The sequence below is a fragment of the Mobula hypostoma genome, chromosome 8 (genome assembly GCF_963921235.1).
Source record: "Mobula hypostoma chromosome 8, sMobHyp1.1, whole genome shotgun sequence".
In the NCBI taxonomy this organism is placed as follows: Eukaryota; Metazoa; Chordata; class Chondrichthyes; order Myliobatiformes; family Myliobatidae; genus Mobula; species Mobula hypostoma.
The window spans coordinates 110,399,428-110,427,224 of NC_086104.1; the positions used below are offsets into that span (position 1 = coordinate 110,399,428).

Genomic DNA, 27,797 nt, shown 5'->3' on the forward strand with positions numbered 1-27,797 from the left:
AAGTGCTCCGACTCAGCCTGACCCCTCCTCAATGAGTAGATCTTGAGAATGGCTAATAGCAGCGTGTATCAGAGTTAAAACTTTTAGTGAGCCTGAACATTAAATAAGCTTTGACAGTAAAACTGTCTTGATCAAATTTACTAGTCATCTCCAATGTGGGACACAGCAGCACCTGATAGAGGGAAGCTTGCTGGACAAATGCTGATCACCATACAGAATATATTTAAACTCAAGAGGCTCTGCAGGTGCTGGAAGTCCAGAGTAACACACACACACACACACACACACACACATACACAAACACGCTGGAGGAACTCAGCAGGTCAGGCAGCATCTTTGGAGAGGAATAAACAGTCCTGTGGACTCTTGCCGGGCAATATTTGAGTCATAATGAAGGATCTCGGAAAAAACATTGCAAAAAAGCCAATTAGCAGATCAGGCAGCGCCTGTCAACAAAGAATGAATTTCCAAGGAAAAATGATGGGCATTTGCAACGTTACCTGCAGGAGCTGTCAATCCACAAATGGGGCTGAATATCCACAGCATTTTCCAGTTTTATTCCAGATTTCCAGTCTCTGCAGTAGTATGGTTTTCAAAAACCAAGTTCAATGGTCCCATTTGATATCAGAGAATGTATCCTGAAAACAACCTGAAATCCTTACTCTTCACAAACATCCATGAAGAAGAATAGAAGAATCAATGACAGAAGAATGTCAGAACCCTAAATCCCCCCCACGCAAAAGCAGCAGCAAATCATCAACCCTCCTGCCTCTGCCTTCCCCCACCTGTTCCAGCAAAAAGCACCAACCCTCCTGCCTCTGCCTTCCCGCACCTGTCCCGGCAAAAAGCACCAACCCTCCTGCCTCCGCCTTCCCCCACCTGTTCCAGCAAAAAGCACCAACCCTCCTGCCTCCGCCTTCCCCCACCTGTCCCAGCAAAAAGCACCAACGCTCCTGCCTCCGCCTTCCCCCACCTGTCCCAGCAAAAAGCACCAACCCTCCTGCCTCCGCCTTCCCCCACCTGTTCCAGCAAAAAGCACCAAACCCCCCCCCCACCACCCACCACGCAATAGCAAGCCCCCAGAGACCCTGGTCTAAAGTCCATTAAAAATACTACTGTCCATCCCAACCACTCAACAGGCCCTCTCTCTCATCAACATGGAAAGAGAGAGATATGCAAAAGTTTGGGCACCATGGTCAAAATTTCTGATACCGTGAACAGCTGAGTAAAAGATGAACTGAGTTCCAAAAGGCATAAAGTTAAAGATGACACATTTCTTTAATATTTTAAGCAAGAAAACTTTTATTTCCATCTTTTACAGTTTCAAAATAACAAAAAAGGAAAAGGGCCCGAAGCAAAAGTTTGGGCACCTTGCATGGCAGTACTTAGTAACACCCCCTTTGGCAAGTATCACAGCTTGTAAATGCTTTTTGCAGCCAGCTAAGACTCTTTCAATTCTTGTTTGGTGGACTTTTGCCCATTCTTCCTTGCAAAAGGCCTCTAATTCTGTGAGATCTTGGGCCGTCTTACATGCACTGCTCTTTTGAGGTCTATCCACAGATTCTCGATGATGTTTAGGTTGGAGGACTGTGAGGGCCATGGCAAAACCTTCATCTTGCCCCTCTTGAGGTAGTCCATCGTGGATTTTGAGGTGTGCTTAGGATCATTATCCTGTTGTAGAAGCCAGCCTCTTTTCATCTTCGGCTTTTTTACAGACGGTGTGATGTTTGCTTCCAGAATTTGCTGGTATTTCATTGAATTTATTCTTCCCTCTACCAGTAAATGTTCTCCGTGCCACTGGCTGCAACGCAAGCCCAAAGCATGATCGATCCACCCCCGTGCTTAACAGTTGGAGCTCTGCACCTTTTTTCTCCAAACATACCTTTGCTCATTGCGGCCAAAAAGTTCTATTTTAACTTCATCAGTCCACAGGACTTGTTTCCAAAATGCATCAGGCTTGTTTAGATGTTCCTTTGAACTTTTTGAATAGAACTTCAGTCGGCAAGGAATCATGTGTGTGAAGGCACACGCCTCCCAAGCCACAGCTGAAGATCCCGAGGCGCAGTCCGCTCAGGGAGTTCAGAAGAGCGAGAATCAATGGCTTGTGAAGAACGTAGTTTCAGTGCAGGTGTAGATCATGGACTCTGACAGGTCCACAGGCACCTTGAAAGGGATGAAAGAGACATGAGAACGGTAATTTTAAACTGTGTCGCAGATGAACTGGAAGAAGTCGCCCAGGTCAGCAAAAGCCTTTGGCACTATCCTGAGCTCCTCCTACTCCAGACCAAGTTAACATGATTTCTCATCAACACTCCTGTCTCACTTGAAATTAAAGGTTAATCTGTTTAGCACAGATCTTTGAGCAGCTGCAAGGTAAACCCTGACCCAGTTGAATGCTCTTTTGTATCTTTAAATGCCTTTGTTATTAGTATGCCTAATTGACAGAATTTTTTGATGGAAACACCAATCGCCAGGAACAGAAAAGTCTACAGAAAGTGGTGGATATGGCTCAGTCCATCACAGGCAAAGCCCTCTGCATCATTCAGCGCACTTACAAGGAGTGCCACCACAAGAAAGCAGCGCCCATCGTCGCGGTCCAGCACTCACCCCACCATTCAGACCAGGCTCTCTTCTCAATACTACCATCAGGCAGGAGGTACACACCACCACGCTCAGGAACTGTCAGAACCATCAGTCTGTTGAATTGACATGGATAACATCAGTCAGCTCAACTCTAAACTGACTTCGCTTTAAGGGACTCCACTACTCGTTTTCTCAGTATTATTCAATTATTGACTTAGTATTGGAACAATTTGTCTTCTTGTGGTTGCTTGTCAGTCTTCATTTACATACAGTTTTTTCTATAAATTCTATTGTATTTCTTTATTTACCTGCAAGAAGATCAATCTCAAGCTAGACTATGGTGCCATATATGCACTTCAATTCTAAATTTACTTTGAAGAGTTAAACATTCCATGACAGATAAGATTGCTTAGTTTTAAGACAAGGGATCTACGAATCTGACGCAGACAACAGTTGGTGTGGAACTACAGAGAAGTGCCAAGTCAGGTCTGCAGATTAACAGGGTTGCACTGTGAGAAACAGATGCAGAAAGGCTGCCAATACTCAGCGGGTCAGGCAACACCTCTGGAGAGGGACAGATAATGTTTTGAGTCAAGCCTGGCTGCAGAAAGGTGGTGAGAAGAGCAGAGTTGGAACTGGAGGAGCAGAAAACCTGCAGCACAATACAGGCCCTTCAGCCCGGAAAGCTATGGCGAACATGTCCTTACCTGAGAAAATACCTAGGATTACCCACAGCCCTCTATTTTTCTAAGTTCCATGTGCCTATCCAGGAGTCTCTTAAAAGACCCTATTGTATCTGCCTCCACCACCGTCGCCGGCAACCCATTCCACACACTTACCACTCTCTGCGTGAAAAAACTTACCCCTGATATCTCCTCTGTACCTTCTTCCAAGAACCTTAAAACTGTGCCCTCTCATGCTAGCCATTTCAGTGCTAGGAAAAAGACTCTAACTATCCACACACTTAATGCCTCTCATCATCTTGTACACCTCTATTTGGTTACCTCTCATCCTCCATCGCTCCAAGGAAAAGAGGCCGAGTTCACTCAACCTATTCTCATAAGGCATGCTCTCAATCCAGGCAACATCCTTGTAAATCTCCTCTGCACCCCTTTCTATGGTTTTCACAACCCTCCTATAGTGAGGCGACCAGAACTGAGCACATTACTCCAAGTGGGGTCTGACCAGGGTCCTATATAGCTGTAACATTACCTCTTGGCTCCTAAACTCAATCCCATGACTAATGAAGGCCAATGCACCAAATGATTCTTAACCACACAGTCAACTTGTGCAGCAGCCTTGAGTGTCTATGAACTCGGACCCCAAATTCCCTCTGTTCTTCCAACTTGCCAAGAGTCTTACCATAAATACTATATTCTGTCATCATATTTGACCTACCAAAAAGAACCACCTCACACTTATCTGGGTTGAACTTCATCTGCCACTTCTTAGCCCATTTTTGCATTATATCAATGTCCTGCTGTAACCTCTGACAGCCCTCCACACTATCCACAACACCTCCAATCTTTGTGTCATCAGCAAATTTACTAACCTATCCCTCCACTTCTTCATCCAGGTCATTTATTAAAATCACGAAGAGAAGGGGTCCCAGAACAGATCCCTGAGGCACACCACTGGTCACTGACCTCCATGCAGAATATGACTTGTCTACAACTATTCTTTGCCTTCTGTGGGCAAGCCAGTTCTGGATCCACAAAGGAATTTCCCCTTGGATCCCATGCCTTCTTAATTTCTCAATAAGCCTTGCATGGGATACCTTATCAAATGCCTTGCTGAAATCCATATACACTACATCTACTGCTCTACCTTCATCAATGTGTTTAGTGACATCCTCAAAATATTCAATCAAGCTTGTAAGGCATAACCTGCCTTTGACAAAGCCATGCTGACTATTCCTAATCATATTATGCCTCTCCAAATGTTCATAAATTCAGCCTCTTAGGATCTTCTCCATCAACTTATCAACCACTGAAGTAAAACTAATTGGTCTATAAATTCCTGGGCTATCTCTACTCCCTTTCTTGAATAATGGAACAACATCCGCAACCCTCTAGTTCTCCGGAATCACTCCTGTCCTCACTGATATTGCAAAGATCATTGCCAGTGGCTCAGCAATCTCCTCCCTTACCTCCCACAGTAGCCTGGGGTACATCTCATCCGGTCCCGGTGACTTATCCAACTTGATGCTTTCCAAAAGCTCCAGCACATCCTCTTTCTTAACATCTACATGCTCAAGCTTTTCACTCCACTCTAAGTCATTGCTACCTTCGCCAAGGTCCTTTTTTGCAGTGAATACCGAAGCAAAGTACTCATTCGCTATCTCCTCCAGTTCCATACACACTTTTCCACTGTCACACTTGATTGGTCCTATTCTCTCACATCTTATCCTCTTGCTCTTAACATACTTGTAGAATGCCTTGGGGTTTTCCTTAATCCTGTCCACCAAGGCCTTCCCATGGCCCCTACTGGCTCTCCTAATTTCTTTATTGAGCTCCTTCCTGCTAGCCTTATAATCTTCTAGCTCTCTATCATTACCTAGCTCTTTGAACCTTTCATAAGCTCTTCTTTTCTTCTTGTTTAGATTTACAACAGCCTTTGTATACCACAGTTCCTGTACCCTACCATCCTTTCTGTCTCATTGGAATGTACCTATGCAGAACTCCTATGTAAATATCCCCTGATCATTTGCCACATTTCTTCCATACATTTCCCCAAGAACATCTGTTTCCAATTTATTCTTCCAAGTTCCTGCCTGATAGCCTCATATTTCCCCTTACTCCAATTAAACGTTTCCCTAACTTGTCTGTTCCTATCCCTCTCCAATGCTATGGTAAAGGAGATAGAGTTGTCATCACTATCTCCAAAATGCTCTCCCATTGAGAGACCTGACACCTGACCAGTTTCATTTCCCAATACCAGATCAAGTACAGCCTCTCTTCTTGTAGGCTTATCTACATATTGTGTCAAGAAAGCTTCCTGAACATACCTAACAAACTCTACCCCATCTAAACTCCTCACTCTAGGGACGTGCCAATCAATATTTGGGAAATTAATATTTCCCATCACAACAACCCTGTCATTATTCTACCTTTCCAGAATCTGTCTCCCTATCTACTCCTCAATGTCCCTGTTACTATCGGGTGGTCTGTAAAAAAATACCCAGTGGAGTTATTGACCCCTTCCTGTTCCTAACTTCCACCCACAGAGACCCCGTAGACAATCCCTCCATGTCTTCCTCCTTTTCCCCATCTGTGACACTATCTCTGATCAATAGTGCCACGCCCCCACCTCTTTTGCCTCCCTCCCTGTCCTTTCTGAAACATCTAAAGCCTGGCGCTCGAGGTAACCATTCCTGCCCCTGAGCCATCCAGGTCTTTGTAATGGCCACACCATAGATCCAAGTGCTGATCCACACTCTGAGCTCAACCGCTTTGTTCATAATACTCCTCGCATTAAAATAGACACATCTCAAACCATCGGTCTGAGCGCGTCCCTTCTCTATCACCTGCCTATCCTCCCTCTTGCACTGTCTCCAAGCTTTCTCTATTTGTGAGTCAACTGCCTCTTCTTCCATCTAACACACATAAAAGTTGCTGGTGAACGCAGCAGGCCAGGTAGCATCTTTAGGAAGAGGTACAGTCGACGTTTCAGGCCGAGACCCTTCGTCAGGGCTAACTGAAGGAAGAGCTAGTCAGGGATTTGAAAGCTGGAGGGGGAGGGGGAGATCCAAAATGATAGGAGAAGACAGGAGGGGGAGGGATGGAGCCGAGAGCTGGACAGGTGATAGGCAAAAGGGGATATGAGAGGATCATGGGACAGGAGGTCCGGGAAGAAAGACAAGGGGGGGGGCGGGGGACCCAGAGGATGGGTAAGGGGTATATTCAGAGGGACAGAGGGAGAAAAAGGAGAGCGAGAGAAAGAATGTGTGTATAAAAATAAGTAACAGATGGGGTACGAGGGGGAGGTGGGGCATTAGCGGAAGTTAGAGAAGTCGATGTTCATGCCATCAGGTTGGAGGCTACCCAGACGGAATGTAAGGTGTTGTTCCTCCAACCTGAGTGTGGCTTCATCTTTACAGTAGAGGAGGCCGTGGATAGACATGTCAGAATGGGAATGGGGTGTGGAATTAAAATGTGTGGCCACTGGGAGATCCTGCTTTCTCTAGCGGACAGAGTGTAGGTGTTCAGCAAAGCGGTCTCTCAGTCCACGTCGGGTCTCGCCAATATATAAAAGGCCACATCGGGAGCACCGGACGCAGTATATCACCCCAGCCGACTCACAGGTGAAGTGTTGCCTCACCTGGAAGGAGTGTTTGGGGCCCTGAATTGTGGTAAGGGAGGAAGTGTAAGGGCATGTGTAGCACTTGTTCCGCTTACACGGATAAGTGCCAGGAGGGAGATCAGAATGGGAATGGGATGTGGAATTAAAATGTGTGGCCACTGGGAGATCCTGCTTTCTCTGGCGGACAGAGCGTAGGTGTTCATTCAGAATGGGAATGGGATGTGGAATTAAAATGTGTGGCCACTGGCACTTATCCGTGTAAGTGGAACAAGTGCTACACATGCCCTTACACTTCCTCCCTTACCACCATTCAGGGCCCCAAACACTCCTTCCAGGTGAGGCAACACTTCACCTGTGAGTCGGCTGGGGTGATATACTGCGTCCGGTGCTCCCGATGTGGCCTTCTATATATTGGCGAGACCCGACGCAGACTGGGAGACCGCTTTGCTGAACACCTACGCTCTGTCCGCCAGAGAAAACAGAATCTCCCAGTGGCCACACATTTTAATTCCACATCCCATTCCCATTCTGACATGTCTATCCACGGCCTCCTCTACTGTAAATCCCAGACTCTTCCTCCATCTCTTCAGTTCGGTTCCCACCCCCCAGCAATTCTAGTTTAAACTCTCCCCAATAACCTTTGCAAACCGCCCAGGCAGGATATTGGTCCCCCTGGGATTTAAGTGCAATCTGTCCTTTTTGTACAGGTCACTCCTGCCCCAAAAGAGGTCCCAATGATCCAGAAATCTGAATCCCCTGCTCCAATCCCTCAGCCACGAATTTATCCTGCACCTCTCTCTATTCTTATACTCACTGTCGCGTGGCACAAGCAGTAATCCCAAGATGACTACCTTCATAGAAGAGAAATTGATGGTTCTCGTAAGGACTCATGTGGAAGAATCACCATCAGAATAGAATGAATATGGCCCAGGAACATTGTTGAAGTCCTTACAGGATGCAGTGGGAAGAGCTGTGTAGAGCATAGGTGGATGCGCTTGGATTTGGAATGGATTTTGGTCTCTTGAGAAAGGAACTGGTCAGATTTCCATCATATACAGCTCCACTCACTCAGAATACCCGTTAACTGCAACCAGAAAGTAAACAGAGATTTGAGAACAGAGAAATAACCCAAAGGATGAGGGGAAGGAGAGGTAGGGAGAGGGAGAGAGATATAATACTTCAGTAATATTGTAAATATGTTTCATTAAGCATTCTTTGTTTGGTTACACAATTCATTAAAGGTTATGTGTAAAAGTACGTGAATGACATACATCATTACACAACTATGTCATATTTGAGCACCTCACTAAAGGAAAAACGCCAGGGTACTGGAGCAGGGGTCCAATCACAGACCCAGTACTGTGCACACATTGGTATTAATTGAGTAACAAATGCCGAGGTACAAACAAAGTCAGCGTCAAAGTTCAGGCAGAGATCAAAACATACAGAGAAATCCAAAAACCAGTATCAGGAAACAGGCAGAGTCAATATTCAGACAGAGTACAGATATGAATACTGGAAAGGCTCAGGAAAATTCACTGGCACAATCTGGCAACAAGCAGGTGAAAACACAGGTCTGAAAAAACACTGAGCACTAAACAGAGAGGTAGATGATAGGTGGAGTACAATGAGACAGATGTGGCAGCAATACAGGTAATAATGTGAAACAGGTGAGAGACGGAGTTCTCAGTAATACAGGGGCCGGAGTAGAGCAGGTGTGGGGACAGGAGCTCATGGCAAAACAAAACCACAGACTGACAGCTAGGGGAAAACACACAAAAAGACAGAGTTCATGAGCCACCCCCTGTGTCCTGTCCCCAAACCACCCTCTCTTCCCCATGGCTGGTCGATAGGCCAGAGGCCTTCACCATGTGTCGACCGCTGGACGTTCGTCACCGGGGCCATGGCCTCTAGTACCTTGTGGACTGGGAGGCCTACGGACCTGAGGAGAGGTACTGGGTCCCTGTTTGTAACATCCCAGACCTCTCTCTCATCAGGGACTTTCATTGCCAGCACCCAGCTCTACTTGCCGTGATGCCAGGAGGTGTCTGTGGAGGGGGGGTATTGTCTGTACCTCCAGTTGAACTGTCTTTTTGTGTGTTTTCCCCTAGCTGTCAGACTGTGGTTTTGTTTTGCCATGAGCTCCTGTCCCCGCTCCTGCTCTACTCCGGCCCCTGTATTACTGAGTACTCCGTCTCTCACCTGTTTCTCATTATTACCTGTATTGCTGCCACCTGTGTCTCATTCTGCTCCACCTGTCACCTGCTTCTCTGTCTATTGCTCAGTGTATTTCAGGCCTGTGTTTTCACCTGTTTGTTGCCAGATTGTACCAGTGAATTTTCCTGAGCCTTTCCAGTATTTGTATCTGTATTCTGTCTGTCTGTCTGTCCGTCTGAATATCGGCTCTGCCTATTTTCTGATTCTGGTTTTCTCTGGATATTTTGATCTCTGCCTGACTTCGCACCTTGGGATTTGTTACTCAATTAATATCACTGCACACAGTACTGGGTCTGCAACTGGATCCCTGATCCAGTGTCCTGACACTCTGGTACCAAGGTGCAAAATACAGCACATTTATCACATCAAACCCCATCATGGACGGTCCTAGGCTCGGCTATGAAAGGAGGAATGTTGGGTGTGAGGCTAACAACCCCATCAGGTAAACACCCAGAGCTACAGGAACACCAATAGAAGCTCCAAAGGCCTCACCTTTGGAGAGGAAGAATCAAGATGGGCTCCACCTGAGGACAACTTGAAAGAATGGCCCAGGACAGATGACTCTGATGAGCTGTTGTCAGTAGCCTTTACCCAAGTAGGGGTGATGGGCTTAAGGAAGTAAGTTAGTTACACTGAGCACATAAAATAATATTAACAGGTAATAAAAATATTCTGTCAATGTACAAGTTGATAAAAAGTGCATTTATAACATAGTTAAATATACAATATATTAGGAGCCAACGAGATGTCATAGTCATTCTTTATTAATCCAGGAGGAAATTGGTTTTCATTACAGTTGCTCCATAAATAATAAATAGTAATAGAACCATAAATAGTTAAATAGTAATATGTAAATTATGCCAGTAAATTATGAAATAAATCCAGGACCAGCCTATTGGCTCAGGGTGTCTGACCCTCCAAGGGAGGAGTTGTAAAGTTTGATGGCCACAGGCAGGAATGACTTCCTATGACGCTCTGTGCTGCATCTCGGTGGAATGAGTCTCTGGCTGAATGTACACCTGTGCCCACCCAGTACGTTATGTAGTGGATGGGAAACATTGACCAAGATGGCATGCAACTTAGACAGCATCCTCTTTTCAGACACCACCGTGAGAGAGTCCAGTTCCATCCTCACAACATCACTGGCCTTATGGGTGAGTTTGTTGATTCTGCTGGTGTCTGCTACCCTCAGCCTGCTGCCCCAGCACACAACAGCAAACATGATCGCACTGGCCACCACAGACTCGTAGAACATCCTCAGCATCGTCCGGCACATGTTAAAGGACCTCAGTCTCCTCAGGAAATAGAGACGACTCTGACCCTTCTTGTAGACAGCCTCAATGTTCTTTGACCAGTCAAGTTTATTGTCAATTCGTATCCCCAGGTATTTGTAATCCTCCACCATGTCCAGACTGACCCCCTGGATGGAAACAGGGGTCACCGGTACCTTAGCTCTCCTCAGGTCTACCACCAGCTCCTTAGTCTTTTTCACATTAAGCTGCAGATAATGATGGTACTTAATGGTGACTTCTTTGCATCTCCTTCAGAAACAGCTCTATTTCTATCTTTAATACATCTATTTTTCCCTTTCAGGGTTCTTTTGCAGACCCTGACCTGGAATTGCACACTAACTTCAGTTCTTTGTGGGACTGGGACCTTTTCTTGGCGGTCTCATGACTGGCTGCTATTTGATATACCAGACGCGGCCTAGAAGATTAGCCTGCCTTTGGAATTTCAGGATTTCAGGGCGCTGGAGGCGAGCAGACTCAAGGACGGTGTTGCTGCTGCCTCGTATGTCATGGGAGTACATGGAAGATTGAAAGCAGCAAGCTGGCTGTGTGCCCAGAGACCTAGTTTTTTTTTTGGCACAGAGCTTGGAAAAAGTGACACAACGTACTTCTAACAGCAAGTTGTTTTTGGTATGTCTCCCCTCTCACTGTGAAATGGGGAAACCTCTTTTTCCCTTATTAGGGAGAGAGCGAGCCTGTGGTATGTTGAATACTGGGTGAAATGAGTAGTCTTTGGGGTATGGCAAGTCTGTCTCTATTGATGCTTTGCTGCACGCTGGAGTGCTTGGTGGGGGGTGCTCGTGCTTTTTTGCCAGTTGGGGGGGAGTCATTGCTGTTGCTTACATGTGGGAGGGGGGAGCTGGGGGGGGGGTTTTGGGGCTCTAACATTTAACTCATTCATTCTTTGGGGCACTCCTCTGTTTTTGTGGATAGTTACGAAGAAAAAGAATTTCAGGATGTATATTGTATACATTTCTCTGACAATAAATGTACTTTTGAAACCTTTGAATAGTACTGTCATTGGCGTTGTCGTAAATAACGTGCACTGAGTGGTAGCAGTGTGTTCAGAATTCTCACAGCCGGGGGAAAAGAAGCCAGTGTAACAGTTCTTGTTCTTGTACAATGGTACTTTTTGCTCGATGGTAGGCGACCAAAGAGATTGCATGACGGATGGAAGGGGTCCTTGATAATGTTGAGGACTCTGAACTCAGTGCTGCTTGTATGTCCTGGATGGACTTTGATGATTCCCTCAGCAGTACTCAAGTTGTTGCAGCCTGAAACTCTACATTAGTCCTGACAATTCCTTTCCTCCCAAAAATACTGCATGACCTGCTGAGTTCCTCCAGCACATTGTTGGTTGCAAAAAGATTTCAAACCCGGCAAATGCCAGACCATCTAACTTTGTACTTGAAGTCAGAAGTTTCTGCAGGATTTGTATCTCCCTTACAAGACTTGGGGATGAAATAGTTGGAACAGAGCCTGTGCATGGATATGTATCATACTAAATGCTGACACTGCTAGCTCCGATACCCTCTGTGACAAGCTTAACCCTGTGTACTCAGCACCTCAGTGGTCAGTTTCCAAATGACCTTCCTGCAATAATTCCACAGCTGAGAGACAATCTTTTAAAGCCAAGCTCTGCTGGTCAGTATCAACCGTCTCTACAGTGTCCCACCAGATCATTAAGATGTCTGTCTCCACTACCCCACTCCCCTGAATCAGAATTATTATCACTGACATATGTTGTAACAACTGTTATTCTGTGATGGCAGTAAAGTGCAAGACATGAAATAACCATAAGTTATAGAAGTAAATGATGCAAATCATGAAGCTATTCAGGTTGAAGTAGTAAGTTGGATTAGACCTTGGCTTTGTGGGAGAAGCCAGAGAGGTCGCCTCTCTGTCTGGAGGCCTGTGACTCGTGGTGAGCCACTGGAATCAGTGCTGAGTCCATTGTTTGTCATCTATATCAATGATCTGGATGATAACATGGTAGGTTGGACCAGCAAATATGCAGATGACACCAAAATCAGGGGTGGAGTGGACAGTGAGGAAGGCTGTCAAAGTCTGCAGCAGGATCTGAACCTGCTGGAAAATACAGACAAGACTGAAATATACCTCGAAGTCAAACCAGGGTAGAACTAACTTAGTGAGTGGTAGGACATCGTAGAGTACAATAGAACAGGGATCTGCGAATACAGATCCATAATTGCTTGAAAGTGGCAGCACAAGTAGATAGGATCGTAAAGGGAGCTTTTGGCATATTGGCCTTCTTAAATCAAAGTATTGAGTACAGGAGTTGAGATGTTATGTTAAAGTTGTATAAGACTGGATTCTTATACAATTTGGAGTATTGTGTGCAGTTCTGGTCACCTACCTATAGGAAAGATATCAATAAGATTGAAAGAGTGCAAAAAAAAAAATCCCCAAGAATGTTGTCAGGACTTGAGGACCTGTGTTATATGGAAGGGTTGAATAGGTGAAGACTTTATTCCATGGAGCGTCAGAGAATGAGAGGAGATTTGATAGAGGTATACAAAATTGAGGGGTATAGATAGAGTAAATGCAAGCAGGCTTTTTGCACTGAGAATGTGTGAGAAAGAATGAAGTCATGGGTTCAGGGTGAAATGTGAAACATTTAAGGGGAACATGAAGGGAATTTCTTCATTCAGAGGGTGGTGGTGAGTGTGTGGAACAAGCTGCCGGCGGAAGTGGTAAATGTGGGTTTGATGTCAACATTTAAGAGAAATTTGGATAGGTACTTGGATGGGAGGGGTTTGGAGGGTTATGTGAGTAGGCAGCATAATAGTTCAGCTCAGATTATGAGTCAAAGTTCCTGACTCTGTGCTGTGATATTCTGTGACTCCAGTTAGCATTCATGGATTCTTTGTCTGTTCAGAAATCTGATGGCGGAGTGGAAGAAGGTGTTCCTAAAACTTTTTGAGAGTGTGTCTTCAGGCTTCTGTATCGCCTCCCTGGGGTTAGTAATGAGAAGCCATCACGTTCTGGATGGCGAGGGTCTTTAATGATGGAAGCTGTCTTTTTCAGGCACCGCTTCTGGAAGATGTCTTGATGCCAGGCAGTGTTGTGGCCGTGATGGAGGTGGCTGGGTCTACAGCCATCTGTAGCCTCTTGCCATCCTGGTTATTGGAACCTCTGTACTGGGCTGTGATCCATCCAGTCACACTGTACATCTGTAGCAATTTGCTAGAGTCTTGGTGACATAGCAAATCTTCTCAAACACTCAATGAAGTTTAGCCACTGGTGTGCCTTCTCTGTGATTGCATCAATGTGTTAGACCCTCTGCATCTTCACATTCAATTTGAAGTTTGTCATTCAACCATCCACATGTATAGTCATAGTCATACTTTATTGATCCCGGGGGAAATTGGTTTTCGTTACAGTTGCACCATAAATAATAAATAGTAATAGTAATACTACTATTAGTAAATAGTAAATAGTAACAGTCATGGAAATAATAAATAGTAATAGAATAGTAATAGAAAAATAGTAATAAATAGTTAGATAGTAATATGTAAATTATGCCAGAAAATTATGAAGTAAGTCCAGGACCAGCCTATCGGCTTAGGGTGTCTGACTCTCCAAGAGAGGAGTTGTAAAGTTTGATGGCCACAGGCAGGAATGACTTCCTATGACACTCTGTGTTGCATCTCGGAGGAATGAGTCTCTGGCTGAATGTACTCCTGTGCCCAACCAGTACATTATGTAGTGAATGGGAGACATTGTTCAAGCTGGCATGCAACTTGGACAGCATCCTCTTTTCAGACACCACCGTGAGAGAGTCCAGTTCCATCCCCACAGCATCACTGGCCTTACGAATGAGTTTGTTGATTCTGTTGGTGTCTGCTACCCTCAGCCTGCTGCCCCAGCACACAACAGCAAACATGATAGCACTGGCCACCACAGACTCGTAGAACATCCTCAGCATCATCCGGCAGATGTTAAAGGACCTCAGTCTCCTCAGGAAATAGAGACGGCTCTGACCCTTCTTGTAGACAGCCTCAGTGTTCTTAGACCAGTCCAGTTTATTGTCAATTCGTATCCCCAGGTATTTGTAATCCTCCACCATGTCCACACTGACCCCCTGGATGGAAACAGGGGTCACCAGTACCTTAGCTCTCCTCAGGTCTACCACCAGCTCCTTAGTCTTTTTCACATTAAGCTGCAGATAAGTCTGCTCACACCATGTGACAAAGTTTCCTACCGTAGCCCTGTACTACTGATGCATCCAACTATGGCAGAGTCATCTGAAAACTTCTGAAGATGACAAGACTCTGTGCAGTAGTTGAAGTCGGAGGTGTAAATGGTGAAGAGAAAGGGAGACAGGACAGTCCCCTGTGGAGCCCCAGTGCTGCTGATCACTGTGTCGGACACACAGTGTTGCAAGCACACGTACTGTGGTCTTCCAGTCAGGTAATCAAGAATCCATGATACCAGGGAAGCATCCACCTGCATCAGCTTCTCCCCCAGCAGAGCAGGGCGGATGGTGTTGAATGAACAGTGAAATGAAACAGTATTCCTCTAGGGCAAAGCTGCAAATCCAGCCCAAAGAGTCACAAAATATTAGCACAAATCCCGAAGTGGCATAGCCTGGAGATTGACACTGAGTGTGAGGTGGATGTTTATGTAAGACAGTGTAATGTTGCTATTATAACAAGCAGTCGTATGAACATGTAATAAAAGATGCAAAGTGACCCAAACAAGATGACAGTGTATCTGTGAGTTGGGATGCGAGGGGAGGGGGCGACAGGGCATTCAGACTGGATGGCAGCAGGGTACTATGAAGCCAGACAGACTGGGGGTAGAGGCTTTTACCCAGCCTGGCTCTTATACAGCGGTACCTTCTGCCCGACCACAGGAGGTTGTGGAGATTGTGGGAAGGATGGGAGGAGTCTTTTGATGATGCTGGAGACACTGTGCGTGACTGGGGGGGTGGGGTGGGGCAGAGAGACCCAGTGATGTTTTCCGCAGTCTTCCCTATTTGTCACCAAGTCTTTTGATCTGATCCTAAAGCAGACAGTGATGCAGCTGGTCAGAACACTTTCGATGGTGCTATGGGAGAACATGGTGAGAATGGGCGTGGCGAGGAGCCTTGTTTGCCTCAGTCTCCTTAGTGAGCGGAGGCGTTGCTGTACTCTCTTGGCTAAAGAGGTAGCATTGAGGGACCAGGCGAGATTGTCAGTAATGTGTACAGCAAAAACTGGGTGTTGCTGACTCTCTCCACAGAGAAGCTGTGGATGGTCAGTAGAAAGTGGCCAACTCGCACCTTCCTGAGGTCCACAATCATCTCCGCAGCACTGTTGTGTTCACACCAGTCCACAAGCTGCACTACCTCCTCCACGTATGCCGTTTTATCATTCTTGCTGATGAGGCCAAGTACTGTTGTGTAAACAGCATACTCCCATGATGTGGTTGGAACTGGATTTGGCAATACATTTGTGTGTTAGCAGTGTGAACTGCAGTGAGCTGAGCACGCAGCTCTGGGGGTGGGTGGGGAACGCCAGTACTCTGTGTGATGGACCCAGGGTGTTTTGTGCTTTATGGCAAGAATGCACTGCCACACGTGTCATGTCCCTGATGTGAGACGTACTGCAGATTTTTTCTGCATGGACCTGTTTTGCTTTCCTGACGGTGCGGGATAGCACAGCTCTTGCCGATCTGAGAGTGACCTTATTCCCTGAAATTGAAGTTGCTCACCTTTTCTACTGCTGATCCCTCAGTGAGGGCTGCTGTGTGTTCTGACTTCCTCTTCTCCAACTCTACAATCATATCCTTAATCTTGATGATATTGCTGTTGCATCACCGCTCAACCAGCTGATCTGTCTCACTCCTGTACCTCTGCTCGTCACTATCTCAAATTCTGCCAACAACAATGGTGTCGCTGTCGAATTTATAGATGGCATTTGAGCTGTGCCTAGCCATACAGTCGTGAGTGTAGAGAGAGAAGAACAGTGGGCGAAGCACGCATCCTTGATTTGCGCCAGTGTTGAATGTCAGTGAGGTGGTTATGTTTTTTCTGATCTGCACTGACAGTGGTCTCCTGGTGAGGAAGTCAAGGCTCCAGTTGTGGAGAGAGGTACACAGACTCAGGTTTTAGAGCTTGGTGTTTAATACTGAAAGGACAAGGGTATTTAAACACTGAGCTGTTATCGTTAAACACCAGCCGGAAGTATGCTCGGTTGTTGTCTAGATGCTCCAAAACACAATGGAGAGCCAATCAGATCTGCTCTATGAAGAGCCAGTGAGATCTGCTTTGCCACCTCCCACCTGAACATGCCCCCCCGCATTATGTTTTGTAACTGCAAAACATAAAACTAATTGAAAGGAAATCACAGGAGTGGTCTCCTTCATGTTTTACTTTTCACGAGGCACACACATAACAAGCCAATGGACTCCATGTGAGAAAATCACCTTCCTTGAATTCTGTATGTCTAGGGTCGATAAGACTTGGGTCCCACCAGACCGGGAGAGTCGGGATGCTTTGACCATTCGCACACCACTCTGAGTAAATACTATGTTAAATATTGCCCAGTTGCAATTACCATCCGCAAGAAATAACAGATTGTACACTGCATACAATTATAAAGAAGATATGTTTATAAATCTCAGCTTTATTGAACAGTTAGTAAGAAAAATAACAAGGGCCCATTACAGTTAACCCAGTCCAAATGTGCACATAAGTTGGAGCTCATCTTGAAGTTATTTTTAACTCACGTACTGGACCCACAGTCTGTGTGAAAGCACACATCTTCTAAATGTCCCTCGAAATCCATCTCGAACACATGGGCTCCCTCACAGGAGTATTCATCCTTCCCCATTGAAGCTACTCATCTACACAAAGCACCTTGTGCAATGGGGACAGCATCCTCAGCTTCTCTCTTCCCCCAGCTCCTGTCAACAAAGACCTCAATCCACACCAGTGTCCATCACTTAAAACCTCTGCGCCCAACGTTCTCTAGAACCTTCGCCCAATTCCACCATCCTGACTGGATGACAGTACATTCCTAAGCATGAACATCACAACTCCTTATCTTTAGCTCAAACCCAAATGTGCTGAAGGCAGAACAGACTGCTCTTACAGAACTGCTGAAATGAAATACCTACAGCATAGCAGTAAAAATCTTAAGCAGGGTGCTTAACCAGTAATATCTTTATGTAAACAACAAACAATGCTTAATCAAACATATTTACAATATTACTGAAATAAAGTACACAACACTTTTTCCTGCTTAACTATAAAGTCCAAGACAAAATGGAAATGCATCTAATCTTAAACTGTGGTGGCTATAGTTGGCTCTGGGACTGGAGGAAGTAGTTCTGACAGCTGTGAACACCCAAGTACCCACTTTTGATTCTCATTGCTTGTGCAGGAACAGCATAGCTGGTGAGTTGTTGATTATGGAATGTGCTACACTGCAATATGCAAGGAGGAAATTGGCAAGCTTCTGATTCAATGTCAGTGTAGTGTGTTCTACTTACATTGCTTGCAGTGTGTTTGTTAAAACTCTAGACAAACCTTTCCACAAGCCACTTGGGGTTGGGTAGTATGGTGCATATGTAATACTGTATGTATTATTCCATTCATTTTCAGGAATGACTGAAACTGTTTCACATCAAACTCTGATCTAATGTCACTGAGTAAGTGTTCTAGAACACCAGTCCTTGAGAAGAGACTTCTCAACACCTCAACAGTGTGGGAGGCTGCAATGGAGGCTATTGGGAACATTTCTGGCCACTTTGTAGCTGCATCCCCTACTACCATGAAGCTTGTGCCCATGAACGGTCAAAGTCCACATGAATCCTCTGCCTGGGCAATGCAGGCCATTCCCAGGGATGGAGAGACGCCGCTCTTGGCGTCCTGAACAGACAAAGTTTCAAGACAATGCTTTCATTTTGACCACGGCCAGATGACCAGCAGGTACTGTAGCTCCTCTCAGCTCTTGGCTTGGATGGTACAACTCTCAATCCCCACATAAGCCAAACCCCGTCAAGGGCAAGTTCAGCCTGGTGCCAGTAAAAATGGGGAACTGGAATTTCTGCTGCACTTTCCAGCCACTATGTAAACCTGAGACAGCATGGGATCTTTTCTGGCTTCCCAGTGGATCATCTCTGCTGTTTTAGGGATTTATATTCAGGGGAACACATCAAGAGCACTGTCCTCTTTTATAAATTTTTCAGCTATTTTTCCATTCCAAGGGTAAATGGGACAATCCACCAGCATTTGAATGATTAGTTGTCCTCTGGAATTCCATTTTGTGATTGTTCTCCAAGAAACAGAACCCTTCTCTGCATTTGTACAGCTGCTCTTCGGGGGAATGAAAATTGACACCAGCGGCTGATGGAATGAGGGTAAACTCTCAACTGTACAAGTACTGGTTAAAACATTTTACACTTCAAACCAGACTCAAGGTCTATCTATCAATCGTGCTTAAATTTTCTCTGCAGCAGTCAGGGAACGTGATGCAAAAGCTATGACGAGACGGCGTACAGGAGCGAGATATACCAGCGAGTGGAGTGGTGTCGCAGCAACAGCCTTGCCCTCAATGTCAGTAAGACTAAAGAACTCTTTGTTCTCTTTGTAAGATGAAGGAACATGCACCAATCCTCGTAGAGGGCTCAGAAGTGGAGAGAGTGAGCAATTTTAAGTTCCTGGGTGTCAAGTTGGATAAGTCACCAGGACTGGATGAGGTGTACCCCATGCTACTATGGGAGGTGAGGGAGGAGATTGCTGACCCTCTGGCGATGATCCTTGCATCATCAATGGGGATGGGAGAGGTTCCAGAGAATTGGAGGGTTGCAGATGTTGTTCCCTTATTCAAGAAAGGGAGTAGAGATAGCCCAGGAAATTATAGACCAGTGAGTCTTACTTCAATGGTTGGCAAGTTGATGGAGAAGATCCTGAGAGGCAGGATATATGAACATTTGGAGAGGCATAATATGATTAGGAATAGTCAGCATAGCTTTGTCAAAGGCAGGTCATGACTTACAAGCCTGATTGAGTTTTTTGAGGATGTGACTAAACACATTGATGAAGGTAGAGCAGTAGATCTAGTGTATATGGATTTCAGCAAGGCATTTGATAAGGTACCCCATACAAGGCTTATTGAGAAAGTAAGGAGGCATGGGATCCAAGGGGGAATTGCTTTGAGGACCCACAATTGGCTTGCCCGCAGAAGGCAAAGAGTAGTTGTAGAAGGGTCATATACTGCATGGAGGTCGGTGACCAGTGGTGTGCCTCAGGGATCTGTTCTGGGACCTCTTCTCTTTGAGATTTTTATAAATGACCTGGATGAGGTAGTGGAAGGATGGGTTAGTAAATTTGCTGATGACACAAAGGTTGGGGGTGTTGTGGATAGTGTGGAGGGCTATCAGATGTTACAGCAGGACATTGATAGGATGCAAAACTGGGCTGAGAAGTGGCAGATAGAGTTCAACCCAGATAAGTGTGAGGTGGTTCATTTTGGTAGGTCAAATATGATGGCAGAATATAGTACTAAAGGTAAGACTCTTGGCAGTGTGGCAGATCTGAGGGATCCAAGTCCATAGGACACTAAAAGCTGCTGCACAGGTTGACTCTGTGGTTAAGAAGGCATACGGTGCATTGGCCTTCATCAACCGTGGGATTGAGTTCAAGAACCGAGAGGTAACGTTACAGCTATATTGGACCCTGGTCAGACCTCACTTGGAGTACTGTGCTCAGTTCTGGTCACCTCACTACAGGAAGGATGTGGAAACCATAGAAAGGGTGCAGAGGAGATTTACAAGGATATTGCCCGGATCGTGGAGCATGCCTTATGAGAATAGGTTGAGTGAACTTGGCCTTTTCTCCTTGGAGCGACAGAAGATGAGAGGTGACCTGATAGAAGTGTATAAGATGATGAGAGGCATTGATCGTGCGGATAGTCACAGGCTTTTTCCCAGGGCTGAAATGGCTAGCACCAGAGGGCACAGTTTTAAGGTGCTTGGAAGTAGGTACAGAAGAGATGTTAGGGGTAAGTTTTTTTTTCACACAGAGAGTGTTGAGTGTGTGGAATGGGCTGCCGGCAACGATGGTGGAGGCGGATACAGTTGGGGCTTTTAAGAGACTCCTGGATAGGTACATGGAGCTTAGAAAAATAGAGGGCTATGGGTAACCCTAGGTAATTTCTAAAGTAAGGACATGTTCAGCACAGCATTGTGGGCTGAAGGGCCAGTATTGTGCTGTAGGTTTTCTTTGTTTCTATCTATTTTAATAGGAGTTTGAGGAGATTTGGTATGTCACCTAAAACACTTGCAAATTTCTACACATGTATTGTGGAGAGCATTCGAACTGGCTGCATCACCGTCTGGGCTACTGCACGGGATCAAAGTAAGCTGCAGAGGATTGTAAACTTAGTCATCTTCATCATGGGCACCAGCATCCGTAGTATCCAGGCTTCAAGGAGCGATGCCTCAGAAAGGCAGCATCCATTATCGAGGACCCCCATCACCCAGGACATGCCCTCTTCTTATTGCTACCATCAGGTAGGAGGTACAGAAGTCTGAAGGCACACACTCAATGATGCAGGAACAGTTTCTTCTCTCCAGTTATCCAATTTCTGAATTGATATATGTATATTTTACAATAATTCACAGTTTTTTTTCTCTATTATGATGTATTGCATTGCATTGTTGCCACCATGTTAACAAATTTCACAACACATCCCGGTGATGTGCCGATTCTTGGCCACTCACCTCCATCACTCATAACGTGTGACATGACAGCAACTATACCATCAGGTGAGGTATCACAGGTAAGCTTCACTGGACAACAGGGATCCTAATGTGTCAGTACAGTGTCTGACATCAGCATCTCCTCTATCTTTTGGAAAGCCAACTCAGTTTTGTCCATTGTCATTTCTTCCCGATCTGCAGTAATGAGCTCAAGGGGTGAAGCACAGTAGACAGGTTTGGCAGGAACTTGTTATAGCAATTGACAACTTCTTAAAAAGGACCACAACTGTGACACGTCTTTTGGCCTTGGGGCATCCACCACTACATGAATTTTCTCAGCACACTTGTGTAAATCTTGTGTGTCAATGGTGTGACCATAGTAAGTGATGCTTAGTTTAAATAATTCACACTTGTTGTGTCATGCTGTAACCTCCTAATCTTCTAATCTTTTTAACAGTGTCTTTTGATTTTGGAGATGTTATCCAGGTAAGACTGAGTGTCTGGGTAACCTTGCAGTGCCTAGTCCCCAGCTTTCTGCCAGAGTGCAGGTGCAGAAGCTACTCCAAAAATAAGCCTATTATAATGATAAAGTCCTTTGTGAGTGTTTATGGAGAGAAACACTTTTGACTTTGTCTATCTCCATCTGTCGGCAAGCCTCAACTTTCTACGCTCTGTCCGCCAGAGAAAGCAGGATCTCCCAGTGGCCACACATTTTAATTCCACATCCCATTCCCATTCTGACATGTCTATCCACGGCCTCCTCTACTGTAAAGATGAAGCCACACTCAGGTTGGAGGAACAACACCTTATATTCCGTCTGGGTAGCCTCCAACCTGATGGCATGAACATTGACTTCTCTAACTTCCGCTAGGCCCCACCTCCCCCTCGTACCCCATCTGTTACTCATTTTTATGCACACATTCTTTCTCTCACTCTCCTTTTTCTCCCTCTGTCCCTCTGAATATACCTCTTGCCCATCCTCTGGGTCACCCCCCCCCGTCTTTCTTCCCGGACCTCCTGTCCCATGATCCTCTCGAATCCCCTTTTGCCTCTCACCTGTCCAGCTCTTGGCTCCATCTCTCCCCCTCCTGTCTTCTCCTATCATTTTGCATCTCCCCCTCCCCCTCCAGCTTTCAAATCCCTTACTCACTCTTCCTTCAGTTAGTCCTGACGAAGGGTCTCGGCCTGAAACGTCGACTGCGCCTCTTCCTATAGATGCTGCTTGGCCTGCTGCGTTCACCAGCAACTTTTATGTGTGTAGCCTCAACTTAGTCCACTTTGCTGAAGAAAAGCTTTGCAAAGGTATGGTCTATCCTGGGTAGAGGGTATTGTCATTCTATATTACTTATTGCATTAAACTGCTGCTGCTAAGTTAACAAATTTCATGACACATGCCAGTGTTAATAAATCTGATTCTGATTTACTTTCAGTACTGGGTTGATGGTGACTTTAAAATCACCACAGATCCTAGCACACCCATTCTTCTTGGCTACTGGGACCACTGATTTGCCCTTGGGCTCCACCCAACCCTGGAAATGATTCCTTCAGCCTCCATGTGATCTAGCTCACTGGCTACTTTAACACAGATGGGCTTTGCAAAACTTGCATGTGGCGTGTCCCTTTATTACTATTTTATCCTTGATATATTTGAGTTTTCAATGCCATAATTGAACACTGTTGTGGTATCATCCAGTGCCTTTCGTAATTCGCCTTCAGTTGGATGCATTTCCAACCAAGCTGCCATTGTCTCAGCCAATCACATACCCACAATGTTGGCCCTCCTGTATTTACCACATACAAGCCTAATCTGGTTGTTGTATCTCACTGTTACAAATGTCTTTCCCACAGGAGTTATCATTTCACCAGTATAAGTTCTCAGTTGGATATCTGCAGGCTTCAGTTTAGTATCTTTGAAATGCCAATCAAATTCATTTTGTGTAATGATTGAAACAGCCAAACTATGTCCAATTCCATTTTAATTAATTTGCCATTTGCTTCTGGTGTAAGCCATATTGCTGGCCTCTTGTTAGTTTTCACATTGAGTCTCAAGGCTACACAGTCCTGTCTCACTCTCATCATTATCAGATTTTTCACCAACAGCATGTAGATTAATGCTCTTTTGAAACTGCAGCTTGACTTTTTTTAAAATCTGATTGTCTCTCCTGTGCAGTCCATTTATTTTTGTCAGCCCAACATGCTCTTTGAATGTGTCCTGCTTTGTTGCATTTTCTGCAAGTTTTGCCTATAAACCTGCATTGGTCTGGAGAATGTGAGCCCTGCCACAACAGTACACAATTTGTTTGGCCAGGCAGGTTTCTGTTTAGATGCTGCAATTTTGATGATGCTCACTTTCATTCCTGGCTGCATCTCAATTGAGCTCTGCCCGGCAACCAATCCGGACATTAGAAGTTGGAGAGGCCAGGATTTCAATCAGGTCCACTGAGCAAGTAGAAAAAGGCAGAGGCGTATTGCGACAGCGTAATTGAGCTCTGACGCACAACCAAATGGCGTTTAGGATTGATTAGTAAAAGCAAATTAAAGGAAGGCAGGGACAAGTAGAAGGGCCATTGCTGAGTGGCTATTGTCTGAGTACACAGAATTAAATGGTGATCTTGAGGTTTTCGCTCTTCGAGGCTTCAGTCAGAGAAAGCAAAAAAAACTCTAGGTAAAGATTTTTTTTCCTTCTCTTCTTTATATCTGCTCAGCTAGAACAGTAGAGATGCCAGGCAGAATAGTTGAATGATCCTGCTGTGGGATGTGGGAAGACAAGGAGACCTTCAGTGTCCATGAGGACTACAACTGCGAGAAGTACATCCAGCTGCAGCTTCTAACAACCTGTGTTAAGGAGTTGGAGCTGTAACTGGATGAACTCTGGATCATTCCGGAGGCTGAGGGGTTGACAGGACATACAGAGAAATAGTTACACCCAAGGTGCAGGACACAGGAAACTGGGTGCCAGTACAGAGTACCTCTGTGGCAATTCCCCTCAACAACAGCTTGATACTGCTGGGGGGACCTAACAGAGGAGTCACAGTGGCCAGGTCTCTGGCACTGTTGGGCTCTATGACTCAGCAGGGAAGGGGGAAGAAGAGGCATGCTGTGGTGACAGGGGATTTGTTAGTTGGGGGAACAGACAGGAGGTTCTGTGGGTGAGAATGAGATTCCCAGATATGTTGCCTCCCGGGTGCCAGGGTCTGGGGCATCTCAGATCCAGTCCTCAGCATTTTTAAGTGGGAGGGTGAACAGCTGGAGGTCGTGGTCCATGTAGGTATCAATGATAAGATTAGGATGAGTGAAAGGTTCTGCATTGGGAGTTCAGGGAGTTAGGCAAGGGTTGTGATCTCAGGATTGCTACCTGTGCCACATACTAGTGAGGCCAGAACTAGGAAGATTATACAGTTTAATACGTGGCTAAGCAGTTGGTGTAGAAGGGAGGGTATAAGATTTTTGGGTCATTGGGCTCTTTCCAGGGAAGGTGGGACCTGTACAGAACGGATATTTTGCACCTGAAGTAGAGAGGGACCAATATCCTAGTGGGAAGGTTTGTTAATGCTGCACAACGGGGTTTAAACTAGAGTTGCAGGGGGATAGGAACCAGAGTGCTAGAACAGATAGTGGAGATGTTGGGTTGGCAGATGTTGGTAAGACCTCAGACAAAGTCAGGGATCAAAAGGTTGAGCATGGTGCGACTCATGTCCTGAGCTGCCTATATTTCAATGCAAGAAATATCATAGGAAAGGTGGATGAGCTCAGGACATGGATCAACACCTAGAATTATAACACTGTAGCCATCAGTGAGACTTGGTTGCAGAAGGGATATGACTGGCAACTCATATTCTGGGTTTCCATTGTTTTTGACGTGACTGAGTGAGGGGACTAAAGGAAGAGGGGTGGTGTTACCAGTCATGGAAAATGTCAATGCAGTGCTCTGTCAGGGCAAACTGGAGAAAACTTGTACATGAGAGGTGACCCGATAGAGGTGTACAAGATGATGAGAGGCATTGGTCGTGTGGATAGTCAGAGACTTTTTCCCAGGGCTGAAGTGGCTAACACAAGAGGGCATAGTTTTAAGGTGCTTGGAAGTAGGTACAGAAGAGACGTCAGGGGTAAGTTTTTTATGCAGAGTGGTGAGTGCGTGGAATGGGCTGCCGGCAACGATGGTGGAGTCGGATACAGTTGGGGCTTTTAAGAGACTCCTGGATAGGTACATGGCGCTTAGGAAAACAGAGGGCTATGGGTAAACCTAGGTAATTTCTAAAGTAAGTATATGTTCAGCACAGCATTATGGCCGAAGGGCCTGTATTGTGCTGTAGGTTTTCTATGTTTCCATGTCTGTAAGAAGAAGGTAAAGAGACATGTGTAGTGAACCTTGGTTTTCAAGAGATATTGAGACATTGGTTAAGAGGAAAAAAGGAGGTGCATTACAGATATTGGCAAGTAGGAACAAATGAGGTGTTTACAAGAGTATAAGAAATGCAAGAGAGCAATTAAGAAAGCCACCAGAAGGTCTAAAAGAAGGCATGAAGTTGCTCTAGCAGACAAGGTGGAAGAGAATCCTAAAGGATTCTACAGGTATGTTAAAAGCAGAAGGATTGCAAGGGTCAATATTGGTCCTCTGAAAGACCAGAATGGTCATCCATGTGTGGAGCCAAAACAGATGGAGGAGATCTTAAATGAATTCTTTGCATCTGTATTTACTCAGAAGACATACACAGAGCTTATAGAAATGAGGCAAAGTGGCATCAACTTCATGGACCCTGTACAGATTACAGAGGAGTTAGTGTTTGCTACCTTGAAGCAAATCAGGGTTCTGACATGGCGTTCCCTCTGTTTCTACAGGAGGCAAATGCAGAAATTACCAGGGCCCTGGCAGATATATTCAAACCATCCTTAGTGACAGGAGAGGCACTAGAAGATTGGAGGATAGCCAATGTTGTTTCGCTGTTTAAAAAGGGCTCTAACCATAAAGCAGGAAATTATAGGCTGGTGAGTCTGACGTCAGCTGTGGGGAAGTTATTGGACAGGATACTTAAGTATTTGGATAGACATAGATTGATGAAGGATGGCCAGCATTGCCTCATGCATGGTATGTCATGTCTAACCAATCTTATAGAGCTTTTGGAGGAAGTTACCAAGATAGTGGATGAAGTCACAGCAATCGCTGGACTTCAGTAAGACATTTGATGAGGTCTAATGGGATGCTGTTTCAAGAAGATTTAGTCCCTCGGCGTTCAGGATGAAGTAGTAAACTGAATTAGGCATTGGCTTTGTAGGAGAAGCCAGAGAGTGGCCATAGAGGTTTGCATCTGACTGGAGGCCTGTGACTATTGGAGTGCCACAGGGATTGGTGCTGGGTCCATTGTTGTCTATATCAATGATCTGGATGATAATGTGGTTAACTGGAACAGCAAATTTGCAGATGGCACCAAGATTGAGGGTGTAGTGAACAGCGAGGAAGGCTATCATGGCTTGCAGAGAGATGTGCATCAGCTGGAAAAATTGGCTAAAAAATGGCAGACGGAATTTAATGCAGACAAGTGAGAGGTTTTGTACTTCGCTAGGGCCAACCAGTGTAGATCTTACACAGTGAACAAAGGGATCTGGGAATACAGGTACATAATTCATTGTAAATGGTGTCACAGGTAGATAGTTAGTCTTCTTTGAGTTAGTCCTGACGAAGGGTCTTGGCCCAAAATGTCGACTGTACCTCTTCCTATAGTTGCTGCCTGGCCTGCTGCGTTCCACCAGCATTTTGTGTGTGTTGCTTGAATTTCCAGCATCTGCAGATTTCCTCGTGTTAGGGTTGCAAAGAAAGCTTTTGCTACATTGTCCTGTATAGAGTACAATGTATCAATGTATTGAGTACAGGACACTCTTGAGGCCAGGCAGCATCATGGGAAAGAGTAAACATTTGATGTTTCGTGCCAAGACACTTCATCAGGACTGGAAAAAAAGACGAGAAGTCGGATTAAGAAGACTGGAGGGTGGGAGGCAGGAAGAAATACAAGGTAGTAGGTGATTGGTGAAACCAGGAGAGGTGGAGGGTTAAACTAAAGAGCTGGGAAGAGCTTGATTAGTGAAAGAGATAAGGAGCTGGAGAAGGGGGAGGAGCACCAGAGGGAGGTGTTGGGACAGGTAAAGAGAGAAGGTGATAGGGGGAAATGGGAATGAGGAATGTGGGGGGGGGGGAGAAAATTACCATTAATTTATGAAATCGATTTTCATGCCAACAGGTTGGAGGCTACCCAGACAGCATATAAGGTGTTACTCCTCCAACCCTACTGTGCCCTCATCATGGCAGTAGAGGCCATGGACTGACATGTTGGAATGGAAATGGGAAATAGAATTGAAACAGGTGGGTAATAAATTACAGAACAGCAGAGGATACTTAGTCAAGCAATATACAGTATCACTCAAATGTTACTGCAAAATTGAATACACAATCCCCTCCCCTCACATGCCTTCCCTCTTCCCCCCCATTCCGCCATGTCGGTGGGTTCCCAAAGCCAAGCTCCGGTGCCGCTAACCTGGGCTAGTGCATGTGAGCTCGGTCATGTGATCCGCTGCCAGGGGGGCTTGCTGTCAGGTGACGTGTGAGCGAGCGCTCTGGCCCTTCTACTCGTCTCCTGGCTGCGACACCGTCACATGACGCCCACTTTTGTCATGCGCCGCGGATTCCGTCACGTGATTTCA

The 27,797-nt window shown here is 45.5% G+C and overlaps 1 long non-coding RNA gene across 1 annotated transcript; it reads right to left on the reverse strand.

Annotated features, from left to right (window-relative positions):
• Positions 1-1,314: 1,314 nt before the first annotated feature.
• Positions 1,315-27,717, reverse strand: LOC134350840 (uncharacterized). Its single transcript, XR_010018994.1, has 3 exons — positions 27,632-27,717; positions 7,737-7,969; positions 1,315-2,163 (listed from the first exon to the last, which is right to left on the reverse strand). It is a non-coding gene; the product is annotated as an uncharacterized LOC134350840 (long non-coding RNA).
• Between the last annotated feature and the right edge of the window lie 80 nt (positions 27,718-27,797).